The following is a 24,684-nucleotide window of genomic DNA, read 5'->3' as shown; positions in this document are numbered from 1 at the left end:
TGTTGTTAGTGTTGTTGTTGTTAGGTGCCGTTGAGTCAGTTCCGACTCATAGCAACCCTATGCACAACACAACGCAACACTGCCTGGTCCTGCACCATCTTACAATTGTTGTTATGGTTGAGCTCATTGTTGCAGCCACTGCGTCAATCCGCCTCGTTGAGGGTCTTCTGCTTTTCTGCTGACCCTGTACTCTGCCAAGCATTATGTCCTTCTCCAGGGACTGATCCCTCCTGACAACATGTCCAAAGTATGTAAGACATAGTCTCACCATCCTTGCTTCTAAGGAGCATTCTTGGCTGTACTTTTAAGACAGATTTGTTCAGTCTTTTGGCAGTCCATGGTATGTTCATTATTCTTCGCCAACACCACAGTTCAAAGGCATCAATTTTTCTTCGGTCTTCCTTATTCATTGTCCTGCTTTCACATGTATATGATGCAATTGAAAATATCATGGCTTTGGTCAGGCACACCTTAGTCTTCCAGGTGACATCTTTGCTCTTCAACACTTGGATGCAGAGGCTAGCTTAAAGAAAAAAGAAAATTTGTTGGATCACTCAATTAAAAACTCTGGAGATAGACATTCACGTATGACTGAGTCCAGGGATTACGTATTGAATTGTTTCCCCCCAAAATTGTTGTTTGTTGTTAGGTGCCGTCGAGTCAGTTCCAACTCATAGTGACCCTATGCACAACAGAACGAAACACTGCCCGGTCCTGAGCCATCCTTACAATCGTTGTTATACTTGAGCTCATTGTTGCAGCCACTGTGTCAATCCACCTCATTGAGGGTATTCCTCTTTTCTGCTGACCCTGTACTTTGCCAAGCATGATGTCCTTCTCCAGGGACTGAACCCTTCTGACACGTGTCCAAAGTATGTAAGACGCATTCTCACCATCCTTGACTCTAAGGAGTATTCTGGTTGTACTTCTTCCAACACAGATTTGTTCCTTCTTTTGGCAGTCCGTGGTATATTCAATATTCTTCGCCAACACCACAATTCAAAGGTGTCAATTCTTCTTCGGTCTTCCTTATTCATTGTCCACTTTTTTTTTTAATTAATTTTTATTAAGCTTCTAGTGAACATTTACCATTCCAATCAGTCTGTCACATGTAAGTTTACATACATCTTACTCCCTTCTCCCACTTGCTCTCCCCCATTGAGTCAGCCCTTTCAGTCTCTCGTTTCGTGCCAATTTTGCCGTCTTTCTTCTATCTTCCCATCCCCCCTCCAGTCAAGAGTTGCCAACACACTCTCCAGTGTCCACCTGATTTAATTAGCTCACTCTTCATCAGCATCTCTCTCCCCCCCGCTGACCAGTCCCTTTCGTGTCTGCTGAGTTGTCTTCGGGGATGGTTCCTGTCCTGTGCCATCAGAAGGTCTGGGGAGCATTGCCTCCGGGATTCCTCTAGTTGCAGTCATACCATTAAGTATGGTCTTTTTATGAGAATTTGGGGTCTGTATCCCATTGGTCTCCTGCTCCCTCAGGAGTTGTCTGTTGTGCTCCCTGACAGGGCAGACATCGATTGTGGCCGGGCACCAACTAGTTCTTCTGGTCTCTGGATAATGTAGGTCTCTGGTTCATGTGGCCCTTTCTGTCTCTTGGGTTCTTAGTTGTCGTGTGACCTTGGTGTTCTTCCTTTGCCTTTGCTCCAGGTGGGTTGAGATCAATTGATGTATCTCAGATGGCCGCTTGTTGGCATTTAGGACCCCAGACGCCACATTTCAAAGTGGGATGCAGAATGTTTTCATAATAGAATTATTTTGCCCATTGACTTAGAAGTCCCCTCAAACCATGTTCCCCAGACCCCAGCCCCTGTTCCGCTGACCTTTGAAGCATTCATTTTATCCCGGAAACCTCTTTGCTTTTAGTCCAGTCCAATTAGGCTGACCATCCTTGTATTGAGTGTTGTCTTTCCCTTCACCCAAAGCAGTTCTTATCTCCAGATTGATCAATAAAAAACCCCCTCTCCCTCCCTCCCTCCCTCCCCCCTTTGTAACCACAAAAGTATGTGTTCTTCTCAGTTTATACTATTTCTCAAGATCTTATAATAGTGGTCTTATATAATATTTGTCCTTTTGCCTCTGACTCATTTCGCTCAGCATAATGCCTTCCAGATTCCTCCATGTTATGAAATGTTTCAGAGATTCGTCACTGTTCTTTATCGATGCGTAGTATTCCATTGTGTGAATATACCACAATTTATTTACCCATTCCTCCGTTGACGGACATCTTGGTTGCTTCCAACTTTTTGCTATTGTAAACAGAGCTGCAATAAACATGGGTGTGCATATATCTGTTTGTGTGAAGGCTCTTGTATCTCTAGGGTATATTCCGAGGAGTGGGATTTCTGGGTTGTATGGTAGTTCTATTTCTAACTGTTTAAGATAACGGCAGATGGATTTCCAAAGTGGTTGTACCATTTTACAATCCCACCAGCAGTGTATGAGAGTTCCAATCTCTCCGCAGCCTCTCCAACATTTATTATTTTGTGTTTTTTGGATTAATGCCAGTCTAGTTGGTGTGAGATGGAACCTCATCGTAGTTTTAATTTGCATTTCTCTAATGGCTAATGATCGAGAGCATTTTCTCATGTATCTGTTGGCTGCCTGAATATCTTCTTCAGTGAAATGTGTGTTCATATCCTTTGCCCACTTCTTGATTGGGTTGTTTGTCTTTTTGTGGTTGAGTTTTGATAGAATCATGTAGATTTTAGAGATCAGGCACTGGTCGGAGATGTCATAGCTGAAAATTCTTTCCCAGTCTGTAGGTGGTCTTTTTACTCTTTTGGTGAAGTCTTTAGATGAGCATAGGTGTTTGATTTTTAGGAGCTCCCACTTATCTGGTTTCTCTTCATCCTTTTTGGTAATGTTTTGTATTCTGTTTATGCCCTGTATTGGGGCTCCTAACGTTGTCCCTATTTTTTCTTCCATGATCTTTATTGTTTTCGTCTTTATGTTTAGGTCTTTGATCCACTTGGAGTTAGTTTTTGTGCATGGTGTGAGGTATTGGTCCTGTTTCATTTTTTTGCAAATGAATATCCAGTTATGCCAGCACCACTTGTTAAAAAGACTATCGTTTCCCCAATTGACTGACACTGGTCCTTTGTCAAATATCAGCTGCTCATACGTGGATGGATTTATATCTGGGTTCTCAATTCTGTTCCATTGGTCTATGTGCCTGTTGTTGTACCAGTACCAGGCTGTTTTGACTACTGTAGCTGTATGATAGGTTCTGAAATCAGGTAGAGTGAGGCCTCCCACTTTCTTCTTCTTTTTCAGTAATGCTTTGCTTATCCGGGGCTTCTTTCCCTTCCATATGAAATTGGTGATTTGTTTCTCTATTCCCTTAAAATATGACATTGGTATTTGGATTGGAAGTGCGTTATATGTATAGATGGCTTTTGGTAGAATAGACATTTTTACTATGTTAAGTCTTCCTATCCATGAGCAGGGTATGTTTTTCCGCTTAAGTATGTCCTTTTGAATTTCTTGTAGTAGAGCTTTGTAGTTTTCTTTGTATAGGTCTTTTACATCCTTGGTAAGATTTATTCCTAAGTATTTTATCTTCTTGGGGGCTACTGTGAATGGTATTGATTTGGTTATTTATTTCCTCTTCGGTGTTCTTTTTGTTGATATAGAGGAATCCAAGTGATTTTTGTATGTTTATTTTATAACCTGAGACTCTTCCAAACTCTTCTATTAGTTTCAGTAGTTTTCTGGAGGATTCCTTAGTGTTTTCTGTGTATACAATCACGTCATCTGCAAATAGTGATAGCTTTATTTCCTCCTTACCAATCTGGATACCCTTTATTTCTTTGTCTAGCCTAATTGCCCTGGCTAAGACTTCCAACACGATGTTGAATAAGAGTGGTGATAAAGGACATCCTTGTCTGGTTCCCGTTCTCAAGGGAAATGCTTTCAGGTTCTCTCCATTTAGAGTGATATTGGCTGTTGGCTTTGCATAGATGCCCTTTATTATGTTGAGGAATGTTCCTTCAATTCCTATTTTGGTAAGAGTTTTTATCATAAATGGGTGTTGAACTTTGTCAAATGCCTTTTCTGCATCTATTGATAAGATCATGTGGTTTTTATCTTTTGTTTTATTTATGTGATGGATTACATTAATGGTTTTTCTAATATTAAACCAGCCTTACATACCTGGTATAAATCCCACTTGATCAGGGTGAATTATTTTTTTGATGTGTTGTTGGATTCTATTGGCTAGAATTTTGTTGAGGATTTTTGCATCTATGTTCATGAGGGATATAGGTCTATAATTTTCTTTTTTTTGTAATGCCTTTACCTGGTTTTGGTATCAGGGAGATGGTAGCTTCATAGAATGAGTTGGGTAGTATTCCGTCTTTTTCTATGCTTTGAAATACCTTCAGTAGTAGTGGTGTTAAGTCTTCTCTAAAGGTTTGGTAGAACTCTGCAGTGAAGCCGTCCGGGCCAGGACATTTTTTTGTTGGAAGTTTTTGGATTACCGTTTCAATCTCTTTTTTTGTTATGGGTCTATTTAGTTGTTCTACTTCTGAATGTGTTAGTTTAGGTAGGTAGTATTTTTCCAAGAATTTATTCATTTCTTTATTTTTTCAAATTTGTTAGAGTCCAATTTTTCGTAGTAATCTGAAATGATTCTTTTAATTTCATTTGGTTCTGTTGTGATGTGGTCCTTCTCGTTTCTTATTCGGGTTATTTGTTTCCTTTCCTGTTTTTCTTTAGTCAGTCTAGCCAATGGTTTATCAATTTTGTTAATTTTTTCAAAGAACCAGCTTTGGCTTTGTTAATTCTTTCAATTGTTTTTCTGTTCTCTAATTCATTTAGTTCAGCTCTAATTTTTATTATTTGTTTTCTTCTGGTGCCTGATGGGTTCTTTTGTTGCTCACTTTCTATTTGTTCAAGTTGTAGGGACAGTTCTCTGATTTTGGCTCTTTCTTCTTTTTGTATGTGTGCATTTATCGATATAAATTGGCCTCTGAGCACTGCTTTTGCTGTGTCCCAGAGGTTTTGATAGGAAGTATTTTCATTCTCCTTGCTTTCTAAGAATTTCCTTATTCCCTCCTTGATGTCTTCTATAACCCAGTCTTATTTTCAGGAGGGTATTGTTCATTTTCCAAGTATTTGATTTCTTTTCCCTAGTTTTTCTGTTATTGATTTCTAGTTTCATTGCCTTGTGGTCTGAGAAGATGCTTTGTAATATTTTGATGTTTCGAATTCTGCAAAGATTTGTTTTATGGCCTAATATGTGGTCTATTCTAGAGAATGTTCCATGTGCACTAGAAAAAAAAGTATATTTTGCAGCAATTGGGTGGAGAGTTCTGTATAAGTCAATGAGGTCAAGTTGGTTGATTGTTGTAATTAGGTCTTCCGTGTCTCTATTGAGCTTCTTACTGGATGTCCTGTCCTTCTCCAAAAGTGGTGTGTTGAAGTCTCCTACTGTAAATGTGGAGGTGTCTATCTCACTTTTCAATTCTGTTAAAATTTGATTTATGTATCTTGCAGCCCTGTCATCGGGTGCGTAAATATTTAACATGGCTATGTCTTCCTGATCAATTGTCCCTTTTATCATTATATAGTGTCCTTCTTTATCCTTTGTGGTGGATTTAAGTCTAAAGTCTATTTTGTCAGAAATTAATATTGCTACTCCTCTTCTTTTTTGCTTATTGTTTGCTTGATATACTTTTTTCCATCCTTTGAGTTTTAGTTTGTTTGTGTCTCTAAGTCTAAGGTGTGTCTCTTGTAGGCAGCATATAGATGGACCGTGTTTCTTTATCCAGTCCGTGACTCTCTGTCTCTTTATTGGTGCATTTAGTCCATTTACATTCAGCGTAATTATAGATAAATAAGTGTTTAGTGTTGTCATTTTGATGCCTTTTCATGTGTGTTGTTGGCCATTTCATTTTTCCACACACTTTTTTGTGCTGAGGCGTTTTTCTTAGTAGATTGTGAGATCCTCATTTTCATAATGTTTAACTTTATGTTAGTTGAGTCCTTACTTTTTTCTTGGCTTTTTTCTTGAGTTATGGAATTGATATTCCTTTTTGTGGTTACCTTATTATTTACCCCTATTTTTCTAAGTAAAAACCTAACTTGTATCGTTCTATATCGCCTTGTATCACTCTCCATCTGACAGTTCAATGCCTCCTATATTTAGTCCCTCCTTTTGATTATTGTGATCGTTTATCTATTGATTTCCATGATTGTTATGTGTATTGTTTTGTTTATTTATTTATTTATTAGAATTAATCTTACTTTGTTTGTTTTTGTGCTTTCCCTATTTGAGTTGCGTTGATATCAGGACGGTCTGTTTTGTGACCTTGTATTGTGCTGGTACCTGATATTATTAGTCATCAGGCCAAACAATATCCTTTAACATTTCTTGCAGTCTTGGTTTAGTTTTTGCAAATTCTCTAAACTTGTGTTTATCTGTAAATATCTTAATTTCTCCTTCATATTTCAGAGAGAGTTTTGCTGGATATATGATCCTTGGTTGGCAGTTTTTCTCCTTCAGTGCTCTGTATACGTCGTCCCATTCCCTTCATGCCTGCATGGTTTCTGCTGAGTAGTCTGAACTTATTCTTATTGATTCTCCCTTGAAGGAAACCTTTCTTTTCTCCCTGGCTCCTTTTAAAATTTTCTGTTTGTCTTTGGTTTTGGCAAGTTTGATGATAATATGTCTTGGTGTTTTTCTTTTTGGATCAATCTTAAATGGGGTTCGATGAGCATCTTGGATAGATATCCTTTCGTCTTTCATGATGTCAGGGAAGTTTTCTGTCAGGAGTTCTTCAACTATTTTCTCTGTGTTTTCTGTCCCCCCTCCCTGTTCTAGGACTCCAATCACTCGCAAGTTATCCTTCTTGATAGAGTCCCGCATGAGTCTTAGGGTTTCTTCATTTTTTTTAATTCTTTTATCTGATTTTTTTCCAGCTATGTTGGTGTTGATTCCCTGGTCCTCCAGATGTCCCAGTCTGCATTTTAATTGCTCGAGTCTGCTCCTCTGACTTCCTATTGCATTGTCTAATTCTGTAATTTTATTGTTAATCTTTTGGATTTCTGCATGCTGTCTCTCTATGGATTCTTGCAACTTATTAATTTTTCCACTATGTTCTTGAATAATCTTTTTGAGTTCTTCAACAGTTTTATCAGTGTGTTCATTGGCTTTTTCTGCAGTTAGCCTAATTTCATTTGTGATGTCTTTAAGCATTCTGTAAATTAGTTTTTTATATTCTGTATCTGATAATTCCAGGATTGTATCTTCATTTGTGAAAGATTTTGATTCTTTTGTTTGGCGGGTTGGAGAAGCTGTCATGGTCTGTTTCTTTATGTGGTTGATATGGACTGCTGTCTCCGAGACATCACTGGGAAACTAGTTTTTCCAGGTAATCAGCTGGTACGCTGGCTCCTGGTTCTGAAAACGATCGCTGTCAGCCTGTATTTGTTCGTTCTCCGTCTCTAAGTCTGTGTTTGTTGTTCAGAGTTCATAGATTGTTATGTATGTGATCGATTCACTTATTTTTCCGAGTCTTTGTTGCAAGATGGATCCTTGGTAGCGTCCACCTAGCCCGCCATCTTGGACCCCCATTCGGACTGTGCTTTTTTATTCCTTCTGCCCCTCAATGTGTATTTCCAGGTGCATTTAAATCATTTACATTCAGTGTCATCATCAATAGATATGAATTTATTGCTGTCATATTGCTGTACTTTTTTTTGTGGTGTTTACATTTTCTTTGTTCTTCTTTTCTTGTGCTGAGCTCCTTTTCTTTGAGGATTTTCCTTAATTATTACATTTTTTTGGAGACTTTATGTTTTTCTTCTTTTTTATTCTAATGAGTAGGTTTGTTAACTTTTTTATGGTTATCTTAAAATTTACCATTGTCTTCCTAAAGTTTTAACCAGTCTTTTTTCAGTTGATAGTGCCTTCACTTCCTTTACATTTGAAAGTTCTATACCTACACTGTTTATTCCTTCTGTTATTGTTTTGACATTGTTGTCATTTACAGATTGATGTCTTGGTTCCCTGTTTTAAGTCTTTTAGCTTTGTTTTATTATTGCGAGCTCTTTACCTAGGTAGTACTTGGCTGTTGTTATCCTGCATCCTATATTGTAGCTGTTGTCTAGTGTTTTTGGTTCTCTAACTGAAGGATTCCCTTTAATATTTCTTGTACGTTTGGTTTGGTTTTTAGGAATTCCCTTAATATCTGTTTCTCTGGAAATGTCCTAATTTTACCATCTTATTTGACAGAGACTTTTGCAAGGTATATTATTCTTGATTTCCTTTCAAGGTTTTATGTATGTCATCCTATTGTCTTATTGCCTGCATATTTTCTACAAGTAATCTGAGCTTAGTCTTATTGTTTCCCCTCCATAAGTAACTTTTCATTTTTTGTGAGCTGCTCTCAAGATTATTTGTCTTTGGTTTTGGCAAGTGTAATTATGATATGTCTTGGTGGCTTTCTTTTGAGGTCTATCTTATAGGGGGTTTGTGGAATTTCTTAGATGGCCAGCTTTTCATCTTTCAGGATATTTGGGAGGTTTTCTGCCAGCAAATCTTCAACAATCTTCTCTGTATTTTCCATTCTGTCACTGTTATGGAACTCCAATCACAGGCAATTTTTTGCTTTCTATCGTATCCCACAAATTCTTAAGTTTTCTTAATTTTTTTCTCTGATTTTTTTCCTCAAAGTGGCATGCATGGATTTATCTTTAATCTTGCTGCTTCTTTTTTCTGTTGTTTCAAATTTGCTCCTAAAACTTCCTATTGAGTTCTCCATTTCTGAAATTTTGCTGTTTATACTTTGGATTTCTAGTTGCTGTTTTTGTATGATTTCTAATTGTTTTTTTTTTTGTTGTTGTTGTTGTTTAAACTTTTTTTGGTATTATTTTCCTGAATTCTTCTATTGCTTTGTCTGTTTTCTTAATTTTAGCAGTATTTTTCTTTGGTTTTATCTGTGTTTTCCTTGAAATCTTTCCTACTGTTTTGGAAAGTCCTAAATATTGGTCTTTAGAATTCCATATCAGGTAATTCCTCTGCCTTTTTCTTTACCAGAAGGTCATTTGATTCTTCTTTTTGTCACTTGATGGAGCCATCTTATCCTGCTATTTTACATGTTTTGATATTGTCTCCAGGATATTGAGGTATTATTTTATCTATTGATTGTAAGTGTGTTGGTTTTGTCTTGCTTCTTTGTTTATTTTGTTTATCAGGGTAGGCAGACTAGGTATGTTTTGCTGCTTGCTTATCTGTGAGCACAGTGGTTGTCACCACTTTGTCTGGGTGGGCAGGGCAGCAGTAGGCAGGGCAAGCCTGCATGACTGTACACTGGTGGCCGAGGGAAAACTAAGTGGGTGCTGTGTGCCTCCTGATGCCACTCCAGTGGTGTGGGAGTGTTCACTGACCCTTGCCAAATAGGCAGGAGCATCAGACACGGTGTGGTATGGGCTCACTTCCCACCATTCAGTAGCTGGTCAAGTGGTGGGAGTGGAGGGGCACTCTAGGTCTGGTACAGCAATGGACCTGAGCTGGGGCATTTTAGCTGTGGATGCACAGTGAGGGCCAGCAAGAAGGGGGCTATGGCATACAAGTCTAGGTGGGGTTACAAAAGAAGAGAGGAAGAAAATAATAGGTAACCACGAGGTGGGGGCAGGGCAGACTTGGGGGCTCGTTAGGAGGAAAGGAAGGTGGCAAAGGGGGCTACTTGGTAGGTAGAAAGTCGTGGATTGGTGGTTTTCTATCTGAGGCAGTGGGCATGGCCCTGCAGGAAGTGGGAGAGGAGCTAGGTGGCAGGAAGAAAGAAAAGGAAGAAAGAGAAAAAAGAAAAAAAAATGGTGTGGCAGGAGCTAGCAGGTGAGGGTAGGCTAGTGGCTCTCTAGCCATATTGTTGGGGCATAGCCTAGTAAGAAGGGGCAAGGTTCCATATGGGGCTAAGTAGAAGGGAGAAAGAAAAGGAAAAAAGGGAAAGAAATGGTGTGGTGTGAGCCAACAGGTGGGGAAGGAAGCAGCCCCAGGGAAGTAGCAGGCCAGTCGATCTCTACCTGTGGTGGTGCAGTTTTGTCCAGTGGGAAGGGGTAGAGGTGGCATACGGGGCTCGGTGGGAGGGAGAAAGAAAAGGGGAAAATTAAAGAAAAAAATTGGCACAGAAGGAGCCAGCAGGTGGGGGTGGGGTAGATCCAGGCTAGCTGTGATTTGGTAACTCTCCAGCCAAGGCAGCATGATGAGACCAAGCAGGAAGGGATGGAGGTGGGGTACAGGGCTAGGTGTGAAGGAGAAAGAAAAAAAGGAAAAGGGGAATTTGTACTTTTTATATTCTTACTTATTCATAAAATAAATATGAACTGAGTACTCACACGTGTGAAGCTTCATTCTAGACACTAGAGATACAGCAGTAAACAAAAAAGATGAAGTATACATGTTCATAACATTTATATTCCACTAAGGGAGAAAGACAACAACAACAATAACAAAAAAATGCAGAAAGGCAGGTAAATAAACAGACATATAAATTAGGGACATGTACTGTTCCTAAAGAAAAAAGAAGATAAAATAACATTGCAAGGGATTGGAGAATGACAAAAAAACAGTGTTTTATGCAGTTTACTTAATGGTGGCTGAGAGATAAACTTCCTGATTGACTTTGGGAGTATACTCTGAAATAAAAATCAGCATAAAGCTGGTTCTTATGAAGCAGAGGTCAAATATACTGCTATTCTCCAACTCCTCCACCATTTCTGACAACAGCTATTCCTTCCCCCAACAGCACTCTTTCTCTATTGGGCTTGATAATTCATTACAAAGGTCACAAACAACTCATGCAAACATTGTATCTACAATAACAACTTTAATAACAGAGAAGGATATAAACAAAGATATAAACAGGGAAATGCATAGGGACCGGTACAGGAGGGGTTATTGGAGACTTAATTTCTCTAAGGAACCCGCTAGTCCACCTGGGAACAAAATTCATTTTGCAAAGCAGGAAACCTTTCATCTAGGAACTGTTGTGTGATGTGGGATCTGCTGTCTTCTGCTCTTCTCAATGCCTCCCAGATCTCTTGGCTAGGGTTCAGCCTTTATACTCTGTTGTCACTATCTGGGTCTGCTTGCTATCTCTGTCTCTCCTTGCACCACCACAATGCTTCCTCTCTTGCCATTGCTTGTTTATCCAGCCTGGGAGGGCCACAATGCAGAGTCTCCGTGTCAAAAGGAGGTATTCCTCTCCTGGCTTTTGTTGATCAGGAGGCCCTAAGCATCCATGTTCTGAGGATATATCAGTTGCCAAGTGAGCCCCCCAGCCAATCCATGTAAAAGTCACCTACAGAGTGGAGCTTTCCAGCCCAGTAAAGGTCAGACTTGGGGGTGGAGGAGAGCAGCCAATCTCTGTGAAATTCAGACTGGGAGAGGGATCCAGCCAATCTCTGTGAAATTCAGACTGGGAGAGGGATCCAGCCAATTTTGATAAAGGTCAGACTGGACAGATGCCTCTAGGCAATCTCGGTGAAGATCAACTACTGGGCAGGGGCTCCCCCCACCAAGCCAGGAAAAGGTCAGTTACCAGGCAGGGCTCCCCAGCAAATTGGGGTAAAGATCAGGCTGGGCAAGGCTCAGGATTCAAGACCAAAACATAAAATTGATTTTTGGTCATGTGATTCCATACTGCACAGTGACCTTTCAATAGAAGTAACATTGAGCCCAGATCACAATTAAGTAAAGCAAGTAGTCATATAGCTATCTGGGTGAAGATGACTCTGGAAGAAATGAAAACACATTTCCAAAGTAACATGCTTGTGTGTTCAAGGCTGGAAAGTCAATCTTGTCAGACAGTAGTGACTTTGGAGGAGAGCCCTAGAGGTGAGTTTGGATAGGCAGCCAGGGATCAAATTATTCACAAAATACACTAAGCCTGTTAAAAATGGAACGGTTGTCAAAAGCAAAGAAGTTTCCTGAATACAACCGAACACTTCAAAAGACAGAGTAGCAGGGACGGGGGTTTTGGGACCATGGTTTCAGGAAACTTCTAGGTCAACTGGCATAACAAAATGTATTAAGAAAACATTCTGCATTCCACTTTGGTGATTGGCATCTGGGGTCTTAAGCACTAACAAGCAGCCATCTAAGATGCATTAATTGGTCTCAACCCACCTGGAGCAAAGGACAATAAAGAACACCAAAGACATAAGGTAAAGATGAGCCCAAGAGACAGAAAGGGCCACATAAACCAGAGACTACACCAGCCTGAGACCCAGAGAACTAGATGGTGCCCCGCTACCACCAATGACTGCCCTGACAGGGAACACAACAGAGAATCCCTGATGGAGTAGAACAGTGGAACGCATATCTCAAATTCTCATAAAAAGACCAGCCTCAATCATCTGAGACTACACGGACCCCAGAGGTCATGGTCTCTGGACCCTTTGTTAACCCAAGACTGGAACCATTCCTGAAGCCAACTCTTTAGGCAGGGATTAGACTGGACGATAAGACAGAAAATGATACTGGTCAGGAATGAGCTTCTTAGCGCAAGTAGACACATGAGACTATGTGAGAAACTCCTATCCGGAGGCAAGATGAGAAGGCAGAGGCAGACAGCGGATGGTTGAATGGACATGGGGAATGCAGGGTGGAGAGGAAGAGTGTGCAGTTTAATTAGGGGGAGAGCAGCTGGGAGTACATAGAAAGGTGTGTATAAGTTTTTGTATGAGAGGCTGACTCGATTTGTCAACTTTCACTTAAAGCACAATAAAAAGAAAAAATGGAACAGTTGTAAATAATAATGAATTCACTTAAAAGGTACATTCTTGCTTTTCTTTGAAAAATGCTTCATGTTAATTCAACTGTAAGAACACAAGATAACTGCAGTAATCTAGATGAGAGTGGATGGTGGGAGAGGTGGAAGTGGAAGCACATAGAAATGATCATATTTAGGATATATTATGAAAATAGGCACAACAGAATTTTCTGATGGATTGGATATAGGGTATAAAAAGAAATGGAATCCAACCATGATTCTCAAGATTTCTGCTTGATAAAATTAATATCGTTTATTGAGACTTAATTTGTCAAAAAAAACATGAGGCCATTTATTTATGAAGATCACATACACGCACACACACACACACACCTGTGCACAGGTACACACACACACACATTCAAAACAGGCATTAAAAGCAAGATATCATAGGCCTTTCTTTCTTAAGTTATATTTTGTCTTCCTGAAACCTGATAATGACTCTATACAGATATTTACTGGTATTTTTTATATAAAATCAGTGATGATTACAAAGACATCTACATGCCTCTTAAATGCCATTTTTTCTGTGAAGAAATTACCTGTATTTAGGAGAAAGCATTCTGGGAAAACAGTATCTATTTATACCCAATCATCCTTTATTTTCTAATTAAAATGGGAGGCTGTAAGAACTAAACTGACAGTACCTGGGGATAAATATTAGGGTGACAATAGCGAAGAATTTTCCAAGCTATGGGATGCATGACAAAGGACATTCATTGCAGCGTGTCTCATGATCTCCGGTATGAGAATCTGAAGTGAGACTCACAGGATGCTAGAGGCACCTGATGAACACCTGGATATGCAATTAAGATCTGTGTCAGTTGATGAATAATCTAATTGAATATTTATTGAGATTTTTTTTAATGAATGACTTTATTTGTGTAACAATATAAACATATGTTTTCTTGACTCAAGAACCTGTAGTCTAACAGGTGGCAAGAAAGTGCATAGAGAGTAGTTTATAAATACATAATTTTAATATGGTTTATTATGTGATAAGCTGTGTACATTTTGTATCTTATATTTGCGTTTTTTTCTTTACATTTTAGCTATGTTAGTTTTCTGTAAACCTTTAGTCTCACATTATTAAACATTGAAAACAGGTTTCAGGATTTCTGAGGTTAACTAAGGAGCATATATATATCTATGTCTGAATGGCCACTTCACTCTCCTGAGGCAGGAATGAAGCAGTCATATTTTTATCAAGAAGAGATGCTAATTTTGGATTATTAGTAGTTACGCATTGATGATTCAGAATCAGGAGAGAGTAAATATGCAGAACCAGGATATAGAAAAAGAGATGAGGCAAAACCTTTTACCCCTCTACTAACAAATAGACTTTTAGAAGGACACCCTTGGAAAGAGATCATTAAAAGGAGGGAATCTTGTGTAATATATGAATGAAAATTTTTGAAGTGGTTATTTGCATTCCTGGTGGCGCAGTGGTTAAGAGCTTGACTGCTAACCCAAAAGGTCAGCAGTTCAAATCCACCATCCGCTTCTTGGGAACCCTAGGGACATTTCTACTCGGCCTTACAGGGCCAATATGAATTGGAATCAACTTGATGACCAGACCAGACCTGTTGCCATCGAGTCCATTCCAACTCATAGCTACCCTAAAGGACAGAGTAGAATTGCCCCATATGGTTTCCAAGGAGCACCTGGTGGATTCAAACTGCCGACCTTTTGGTTAGCAGCCGTAGGTATCTCTTAACTACTATACCACCAGGGTTTCAGACTTGATGACAACAGTTTTTTTTTTTTTTTTTTTGGTCAGTTTCTTACACTGCAGTGACTTGCATGTTATTATGATGCAGGAAATTATGCCATCAGTATTTCAAATACCAGCAGGGTTACTAATGGTACACAGGTCTCAGCAGAGTTTTCAGACAAAGACTGACTAGGAAGAAAGTCCTGGCAATCTACTTCCAAATATTAGTCAATAAAAACTTTATGAATCACAACAGAACATTGTCCAACTTGCTTGCTTTGGACATGTTACCAGAAGGGATCAATCTCTAGAGAAAGACACCATGTTTGGTGAAGTAGAGGGCCAGTGAGGGAAAGGGAGACCCTTGGTGAGATGGATCAGCACAATAGCCGTAATGATAGACTCAAATATGACAGCAATTGTGAGGATGATGCAGGACAGGGCAGATCTTTGTTCTGTTGCACGTGTTGACTCATGTTGATCACCATGAGTCAGAGTGACTCTATGGAAGCTATCTATCTATCATCTTTCAATTTATCTACCATATTTTTACACAAATAATGTACAACTTCTACATTTTTTGCCACCAGCTACCTCCACCTGGGAGGTATTTTCGTAAGTGCTGGTATGCCCCCCCCTTTCTTTTTACTACTTACTGTAAAAAAATTAGCACAGCATGTTTACAAAAATACTTTCTGGGGTGAGGGAACAGTTGGTAAACAAACGTAGAAGGTGTGCATTATTCATGTAAAAATACGGTGTCTATCTCTTTGGATTACAATAATGACAATAACCAGTACAATTTATTTAGAATTTACCAGGAGCAAAACATATCTATTATTTTAATTATTCATTGTGACAAGCCATTTTATCTCTTTCCTTAAATATTTGGAACTCAATCTTCTAGCAGCGCTGGCCTTGGCTTACAAATATATAAATAATATCATATGAAATAGAACTGAACATTATCATATGGGTAGTACAAGACTGTATTTTTATCAATTACAATAATCACAAATATACTTATTTCTTTTTTTCAAAAGTTGTCCAATGTCTATATTTCCTATTAGATTCTAAGCCCCAAATTTAAAAAATCATATTTCTCTTGGTTATTCTCATATCCCCTGTTTTTAATGTGATGTCAGGCACATAGCAAATAGTTAATAATTATCTGTGAATAAATAGAAAAATATACTAGTTAACTAATGAAATAATAATACTTAGAGATACTTATTACTATCTACATTTTAGAAATTAGAAAAGGACCCAGATATTTACTCAAGTTTATGTCTATAAAGTGACAGAAACGGCATCCAAAGTTATGACTCCAAAGACCTTTTATCCAAATTCTGATTCCAATATTTTTGATTCTACAGACGACGCTCTACCATCTCTCAACTCACATAAATGGTGAGAAACTGTCAATCAAAGATGACCATATTATTCAGCTAAAAAAGTAGCAGTATCAGCAATAGTTTATTGGTTGTCACTATGTGTCAGTTATGATGCAAATTCTCTTGCATAAATTACCACTGATAATTTGAGAAGGATTTCAAGGTTATTTTGACTATCACACTGAACAAGAAGCAGAATGGGTCATGTGGGAGTCTTGTTTACTCAACCACTATAGTCAACATAACCAAAAAACCCCAAACTTGTTGTGGTTGACTTGATTCCTATTCATAGCAACCTTATAGTGTTTATGAGAAGACAAATGCCTTTGGATTTTTATAGGCTAATCCTCTCTCCCAATGCCAAAATAGCTTCCCCTTCCTGGTATGTTAACAGAGCCCAGAAAAATGACCTATAGCCAAAGCAGTCAGCCAGATTAAAATTGACAAAGTAGAGGAATTGGTCACATTTGAACTCTAAGTGGTCATCTTGAAGCAAGTACCCAGCTACAAAAGCCAGCCTTGAGAGTGATGAAGAACAGGATACAAAACAGGATGTGAAATACCAAGCCAAGTATATGAGGTAATGCCAAAATGGGAAACCTGGGAAAAAAACAGAAAAAAATACCTCTGCACATAACAGATATCAAGGAAAAACATCAAATAATAAATTGGAGGCATTTGCCATAAAAATCACAAACAATGTCTCTTATAAAGAATTTTAAAAAAAAAGAAATATACAAATTAGCAACCAGTGGGGGAAAAGATACATAAACAGTGTATGTGAAGACAGGAAAATTCATGTACTACAAGTTAGCATGTGGAATAATGTTCAACCTTAATGGTAATCAAAGACATTCATAACAATGTAAAAGAAAATAAGATATCATTTTAAACATGTTGAATGAGAAAATATTTCAATAAGTATTACTCCATATTAGCATGTTTGTAGTGGTACAGGTGTCCTCATGACTCTAGTCTTGGAGTTGAAATTGTTAAACTCAGAAAAAGGTATTTAGCAGCAAAATATCAAGGTTCTAATAAGATTTTACCAAGTAATTTCACATGTGGGGATTAAGCATAATAGCTAGACATATGGATGATAATTATGTTCAATGATTTAATGTAGACCAGAAGAACTGGATGGTACCCAGTTGACTGCTGTTATTCAGCTGCCCAAGTTCTGGAAGACTTGGAGGCCTGTGGGTGTTGTGATGTGTTTTACCAAGAAGTTAGTCAGTGTTCCTATGGAAAGTAAAATTTGAATGCAACTCTTTCCTTAGTAAGGAAAGTAGACCCCCAGTCCCAAATGGCTTTTTCCCTAGCAACCAACAGTGAGGTCTAAGAATCATTTTTGGAAAATACTGCTTAGTACAACACAATGAAGAATAAACTTTTTTAATTTTGTTAAGCCATTGTAATTTTAGGATTGTTTATTATGGGTTATTCTACCCTGAATGACAGAAAAATATTTAGATAAGAACTTAAAACAGAAATCAGAAAACAGCATCACTATGTTGTTTAAACTTATAGTTAAAACAAAAAGGTAGAAACACAGCTAAAAAGTTTGGAAATGGCTGACTCTGTGGAGTGGGACACAGGGGCAGATAAGTGTGACAATGAACTTTATGTGTTCAGAAAAATAGACCTTGTAGGATTATTTGACTTTGAAATTCTTATTTACATTTTGCTTTAATAAAACAGCATTGCATTTTAATGGGAATAACAAATGTCTAATACATATTTTTTACAAAATTAAAAACATGCACACAATCTATATTCCAATAGCAGAATGGTTATATGTATTGCTGAATATCCAAGCAATGGAGTACTAAAAAACCCAAACCAAACCCGTTGCCCTTGAGTTGATTCCGACTCACAGCGACCCTATAGGACAGAGTGGAATGCTCCATAGTGTTTCCACGGAGCGGCAGGAACTTTTGGTTAACAGCCGAGTTCCACACAACTGAAAATTATAATAATTTCCTACATAATGTAATGAAAGAGAAAATACACAAATTTTGAAGTAAGGTTATAAACTAAACAGTATATGTAAGGCTTTATCAATTTTATTAAAAATAAATATTGATATATAATAATAGAGCAAATACTATGAATTAGACTAAGATATTAATTGGGATCTCTCTTGGATTTAGGATTATCATTTGTTTTGTTTCATAATTTCTTTCTTTTCTGTAATTTTCATATTTTCTGCAATGCCACCTAATTGTGTATGTGCTTTAGAAATCAGATTATTTAAGTGTTCTTTAGAAAAGAGCATCAGGCCAGAGGCTGAAAGCTATTAGTGGCCAAGGAATGACTTACTCAAAGAAACATCACATCGGGAGTTGCACCCTCCAAAACATTCGATGTAATTCTTGATATTCTTTTACAGAAGGATGACTTATCATGTAAGCACTGAGTAGCTGAACACATTATATATACTGTCTGAAGAAAAAGGCCAATCACTTACAGAAGTCTTGTGTTTTGCACAGTGTCTCTTTTACTAGGGTGTGCTTATCACTCAAAGCATCTTTGAAATGGCAAGAAAACAATTCTTGGTTTCAATAAAGGACATAATTATCTAGTATCCTAAAATTTCAGCGAGTTCTAGTATATCAACTTGTGGATATTGTGACATTTTACAAGGGCATAATATTACTTAAAGCCTTTTCTCAACCTTCCCAAATTAAAAATTATACTCAGTTAATCATGCTATATATTTGGATTTAGAAAACGACCTTATTTCTAACATACACATTTGCAATCTAGAGTGTGAAAGGACGTAATTACATCTAGCGTAAGAGTCCAGGGGAGAAGTAAACTAATAAATCAAAAAAAAAAAAAAAGAAATAGGAAACGTTAACCATTTATAACTTCAAAATCTGTAACAATGTATGAAAAGGGTACAAATTTGCAAGACAGAAAGAAAAAAAAATCCCACTCATCTGAATACTGAACTGATTGCGTTACGTGCAATGCTGCATCCTGTAGTGGAAATGATTAGAGTAATAAAGTCATTTAAACCAACAATATATGTGCACTTCAAAGCTCTCTTTCGGAAATGTGTGTATATGATCTAAATACTTGCACTAAAGGACTATTGCGAGTAATTTTCTTATTTAAAAAAAAAAATTCTTGCTGTCTAGTCAACTGCGACTCATAGTGATCCTATAGGACAGAGTAGAACTACCTCATAGGGTTTCCAAGGAGCAGCTGGTGGATTTGAACTGCCAACCTTTTGGTTAGCAGCTGAGCAAACCTCTGTGCAACCAGGGCTCCCAATTATAACCAGCTAAATTTATCAGGCTTCACATTCCTGTTAGCTGTGGTACTGTCAACTGGCCCAGGTATGACCCTTACTGGTCGTCAATATTCTCTGTTACCCTCATTCACATGTAACTCTGAATCTGCTCTTTTCTAATTTGATTCCACATTAATTACCCTTTACACAACTTTTCATTCTACCATCTGGAACATCTCTTTCATTGGTTTAAACATAAAATTTTAAAATCTTAATTTCTTACTGAACATTGCTCTCATTTACTGATCTCTTCTGAAATCTAGCTTTTTTCTAAGTCCAATCATTACTATTCCACCTTGAGGAAGGCAAACACATGAACAAATAAATAACCAAATAAAACGCTCCTCAATTTTCATGCAGTTCAGATGTAGCATCTGTCTTAGGCTGGGTTCTCTAAGGAGCAAAACCAGTGACGGATATGTACAAATATACAGAGATTTATTTCAAGGAAACAGCTCATGCATTTGTGGAGGCTGGCAAGTCCCAAATCAGTTAGTCAGGCGGTAGGTAGAGGTTTTTCCTGACTCACGTGGTTGTAGAGGCTGATAAACCCAAAATCTGCATGTCTGGAGGTAAGTTGCTGGCTCAGAGGCTTGCGGAAACCGGCATATCAAAATTTGAAAGTCAGTCAGAAGCTTGAAGCTCCTCATGTTCCAAGAACCGAAGGTCAGATAATATGAGACGAATGCAGGTTCGAAAGAGAGTATTGCCAGAACATCCTTTTTTATCATTGATACAGGCCACACCCCTAAGAAAATGCCTTTTCCAAATTATTGGCTGCTCACATCAGATCACCAAATTGCAGGTAATTACACAGAGTCTGCCAAACCACCAGAATCACAGCCTAGACAACTTGACAAATAACATTAACCAACACAGCAACTCTACTTGTTTTACCGTTATCGACTATAAATTTGGCATAGACGAGTAAACACCTCCAGCGCTGCATATGTTTGTTGCAACATCTCAGTTGATATTCCATCAACTCCTGGAGCTTTGTTTTCTGCCAATGCCTTCAGAGCAGCTTGGACTTCTTCCTTCAGTATCATCAGTTCCTGAGCACATGCTACCTCTTGAAATGGTTGAACATCGACCAATTCTTTTTGGTATAATGACTCTGTGTATTCCTTCTGTCTTCTTTTGATGCTTCCTGCATCATTTAAAATTTTCCCCATAGAATCCTTCACTATTGCAACTTGAGGCTTGAATTTTTTCTTCGGTTCTTTCAGCTCGAGAAACTCTGAGCATGTTCTTCTCTTTTGGCTTTCCATCTCCAGCTCTTTGCACATGTCATTATAATACTTTGCTTTGTCTTCTCGAGCTGCCGTTTGAAATCTTCTGTTTGTCTGTGCCAAGAAATATGTAAGACAGCTTTCTGGTCAACTAACTGGAAGAGATCTGTATTTATGCCTATTCCCAAGAAAGGTGATCCAACCGAACGTGGAAATTACAGAACAATATCATTAATATCACACGCAAGCAAAATTTTGCTGAAGATCTTTCAAAAATGGCTGCAACAGTATATCGACAGAAGAAGACATGGAACCAGGGATATCACTGCTGAAGTCAAATGTATCCTGGCTGAAAGCAGAGGATACCAGAAGGATGTTTACCTGTGTTTTATTGACTAAGCAAAGGTGTTCGACTGTGTGGACCATAACAAACTATGGATAACACTGCGAAGAATGGGAGTTCCAGAACACTTAATTGTGCTCATGGGGAACCTTTACATAGATCAAGAGGCAGTTGTTTGGACAGAACAAGGGGATACTGATTGGTTTAAACTCAGGAAAGATGTGCGTCAGGGTTGTATTCTTTCACCATACCTATTCAATCTGTATGCTGAGGAAATAATACGAGAAGCTGTACTATATGAAGAAGAATGAGGCATCAGGATTGGAGGAAGACTCATTAGCAACTTGCATTATGCAGATGACACAATCTTGCTTGCTGAAAGTGAAGAGGACTTTAAGCACTTACCGATGAAGATCAAAGACCACAGCCTTCGGTATGGATAACATGTTAACACAAAGAAACAAAAATCCTCACAACTGGACCAATAAGCAACATCATGATAAATGGAGAAAAGATTGAAGTTGTCAAGGATTTCATTTTACTTGGATCCACAATCAACAGCCATGGAAGCAGCAGTCAAGAAATCAAAAGACACATTGCATTGGGTAAATCTTCTGTAAAGGATCTCTTTAAAGCGTTGAAGAGCAAAGATGTCACCTTGAAGACTAAGGTGCGCCTGACCCAAGCCATGGTATTTTCAATCGCATCATATGCATGTGAAAGCTGAACAATGAATAAGGAAAACCGAAGAATTGATTCCTTTGAATCGTGGTGGTGGTGAAGACTATTGAATATACCATGGACTGCCAAAATAACAAACCTGTTTTAGATATAGTACAACTAGATTGCTCTTTAGAAGCAAGGATGGCGAGACTACGTATTACATACTTTGGACATACTTTGTCAGGAGGGATCGGTCTCTGGAGAAGGACATGCTTGGAAAAGTACAGGGTCAGTGGAAAAGAGGAAGACCCTCCACTAAGACACAGTGGCTACAACAATGAGCTCAAACATAATACGAGTGAGTGTAAGGATGACACAGGGCCGGGCAATGTTTCATTCTGTTGTGCATAGGGTCATTATGGGTGGGAACCAACTCGATGGCACCTAACAGCAACAACAACACTGTATTATTTATTGTGAATTTCATAATGCACCGTTTTCTTACATGAAAATGATCTGTTTTGCATGACCACGCTTTCAACTCCTGACATCATTGGCTATAGAATACAGTCTTTTTCTGCAGAGTTTTCCAACTAGCAGGCAGAGATAAAGCAAAGGTCATACCATCAAGTCAGACACACAAAAAAGAGAACATACTCAGTATCAGATTTTACTAATCTTTTTTCAAGGATCCACGTAATCGGGAAGTATAGGCAAATCAGAGTGAGGTCCAGGACACTGAGTATTGTTTCCCAGGTTTTCTTTCCTGTATCAGATATGCTCTCTGGCCTGTATTCAAAGATTTTTTTTTTTTCCTGTGAAACAGATATTATCTCACACAGTATAGTGTAAGCTAACCAATGGTAGCTTATGGAACATCTCTACATTCTGATATTAAAAGGACTTATGTGCTATTTTCCAGGGAAATGCCCATGAATCCATAGATTATAAGTTTTTATGCCATAAGAAATTCTAAACCAGGCACATCCTACTAAAAACATTCAATAGTTAAGGATTGTCCTCCTAGAAAATAATATTAGCCTGCTTACTATATATATATATATATTTTTTTTTTTTTACTATGTAGGAGTCCTGATGGTACAGTGGTTATGGAGCTTGACAGCTAACCAAAAAGGTCAGCAGTTCGAGACCACCATCCACTCCTTAGGAACCTTAGGAGGCAGTTCTGTGTCCTTTAGGGTCACTATGAGTCAGAATTGACAGGATGGCACAAAGTTCCTTACTCTGTGTGTTATTACGTTTAAAAGATTACATTGCGTCATCTACCTTAGTGTTTTCCCAGTGGTATCCTCCATCATCCCAGTATGGGAGAGAAATAAGTTACAGACAAGCTCCTGATTAACTCTTTTTTTTTTTTTTTTAATTTCCCACAAGGACGTGATACCAGCAATAAGAGCCCCATCACAGCATATATATTCCACAACAACCCATTGACCTACAGGGAATACATTTGTTTTTGTCACAACAATAGTAGTAGTGCAGGCTACTTCTCTACTATAGCCATTCTTTGCTTTGATTTCTATATACAGTCACTTGGCTTTAAAATTCAAGTGATGAGAAATATATACCAGTCTCTTGATTTATATTTCCTCCAACTCTTCACATGTCCTCCAAGATTTGTGTCAAACCTTCCCACAACTATCTTTCCTAAAGTGGGATATCTGTCTGCCTATCTTTCTGTCTATCTATATGTCTGTCTGTCTGTCTGCCTATCTACTTGCCTGTCTATCTAATCTATCATCTCTCTATCTATCATCTATCTATCTATCTATCTATCTATCTATCTATCTATCTATCTATCTATCTATCTATCTATCTATCATCTATCTATCTATCTATCTATCTATCTATCTATCTATCTATCATCTATCTATCTATCTATCTATCTATCTATCATCTATCTATCTATCTATCTATCTATCTATCTATCTATCTATCTATCTATCTATCATCTATCTATCTATCATCTATCTACCTACCTATCTATCTATCTAATCTATCATCTATCTACCTATCTACCTATCTATCTATCTATCTATCTATCTATCTATCTATCTATCTATCTATCTATCTATCTATCTATCTATCTATCTATCTATCATCTATCTATCTATCTATCTATCTATCTATCTATCTATCTATCTATCTATCTATCTATCTATCTATCTATCTATCTATCTATCTATCTACCATAGATTAACAACATATTAATCCTAATTTATTTGACCCACTCCTAGTAAATTTGGGATTTCTAATCTTCTCTAATGTATTATTATTGAAATGATCGGAGGCCCAGCCCTCTTGTCTAAATTTGGGACAATTCTAAAGCACCATCCTAGCTTGAGGGTTCCCCTTGGATCAGTTGATGTTTTGGTTGCAACTGTATCACAGATCAGTTTCTCTCTGGTTCCCTCATACTCAGCGGGATTGTTATCGAAAGCACTGCCCAGTAAAGTTACTGCTCACAAATCTCCATCCTAGACACTGTTTCTAGAGGAATCTTATCAAAGATAGCCCCAAAGGTTGTAATATTAATTTTGTTTCCTTGGTATACCTAGTATTGTTTGGTGATTGGCATTTCAGATTAGGCACAGACGTCTTGTCTGCAGTATGACAGTTTTTGAAAACTTTATGGTGGGGTAGAATAATGAATTCACAGGTATCTAAAGTGTTCCTTTTTTAAAAGAAATCTGTTAGTTGGGGACTGTGAAATCCCAGAGTAGATGAGAAGAAAGTAGCAGCTCACAGCAGTTGTAATAGCTAATACATAAAAAGTGGAAAAAAAACATATTCTTTTTTTTTTCTAATTCTATAACATTATGGAATATTGCATAAGAAATTACTTTTTGTAAGTTTTAGATTCTTTTTTTTTTTTTTTCCATAGAGAGGCTAATAAATCTACACTTCTCAAACTTAGTATACTGGCTTTTTGGGTGGATAAACTAACTGTATGTGGTAGCAAGTCTTCAAAATGGTCTGCAGTTTTCATTACAATTTGCTACTCATGCCATTGCGTAGTGTCATCACTCGTTGAATATGGATTATCTGAAATTGAATGCCATAGAATTTGCAATGTATGATTTCCAATGCCAGCTGGTAAAAAGGCATTTAGCTTCCACCTTGTTCTGTTGTATTTCTCACTCTAGGGAAAGTCAGCTACCACCATCAGGATATACAAGCAGCCCATAGACAGGCCCATTAGGAGAGGAACCCAGGCTTCCTGCCAATGACC

The sequence above is a fragment of the Elephas maximus genome, chromosome 5 (assembly GCF_024166365.1).
Source record: "Elephas maximus indicus isolate mEleMax1 chromosome 5, mEleMax1 primary haplotype, whole genome shotgun sequence".
NCBI lineage: Eukaryota > Metazoa > Chordata > Mammalia > Proboscidea > Elephantidae > Elephas > Elephas maximus.
Note: the sequence above shows the minus strand (reverse complement) of the source record.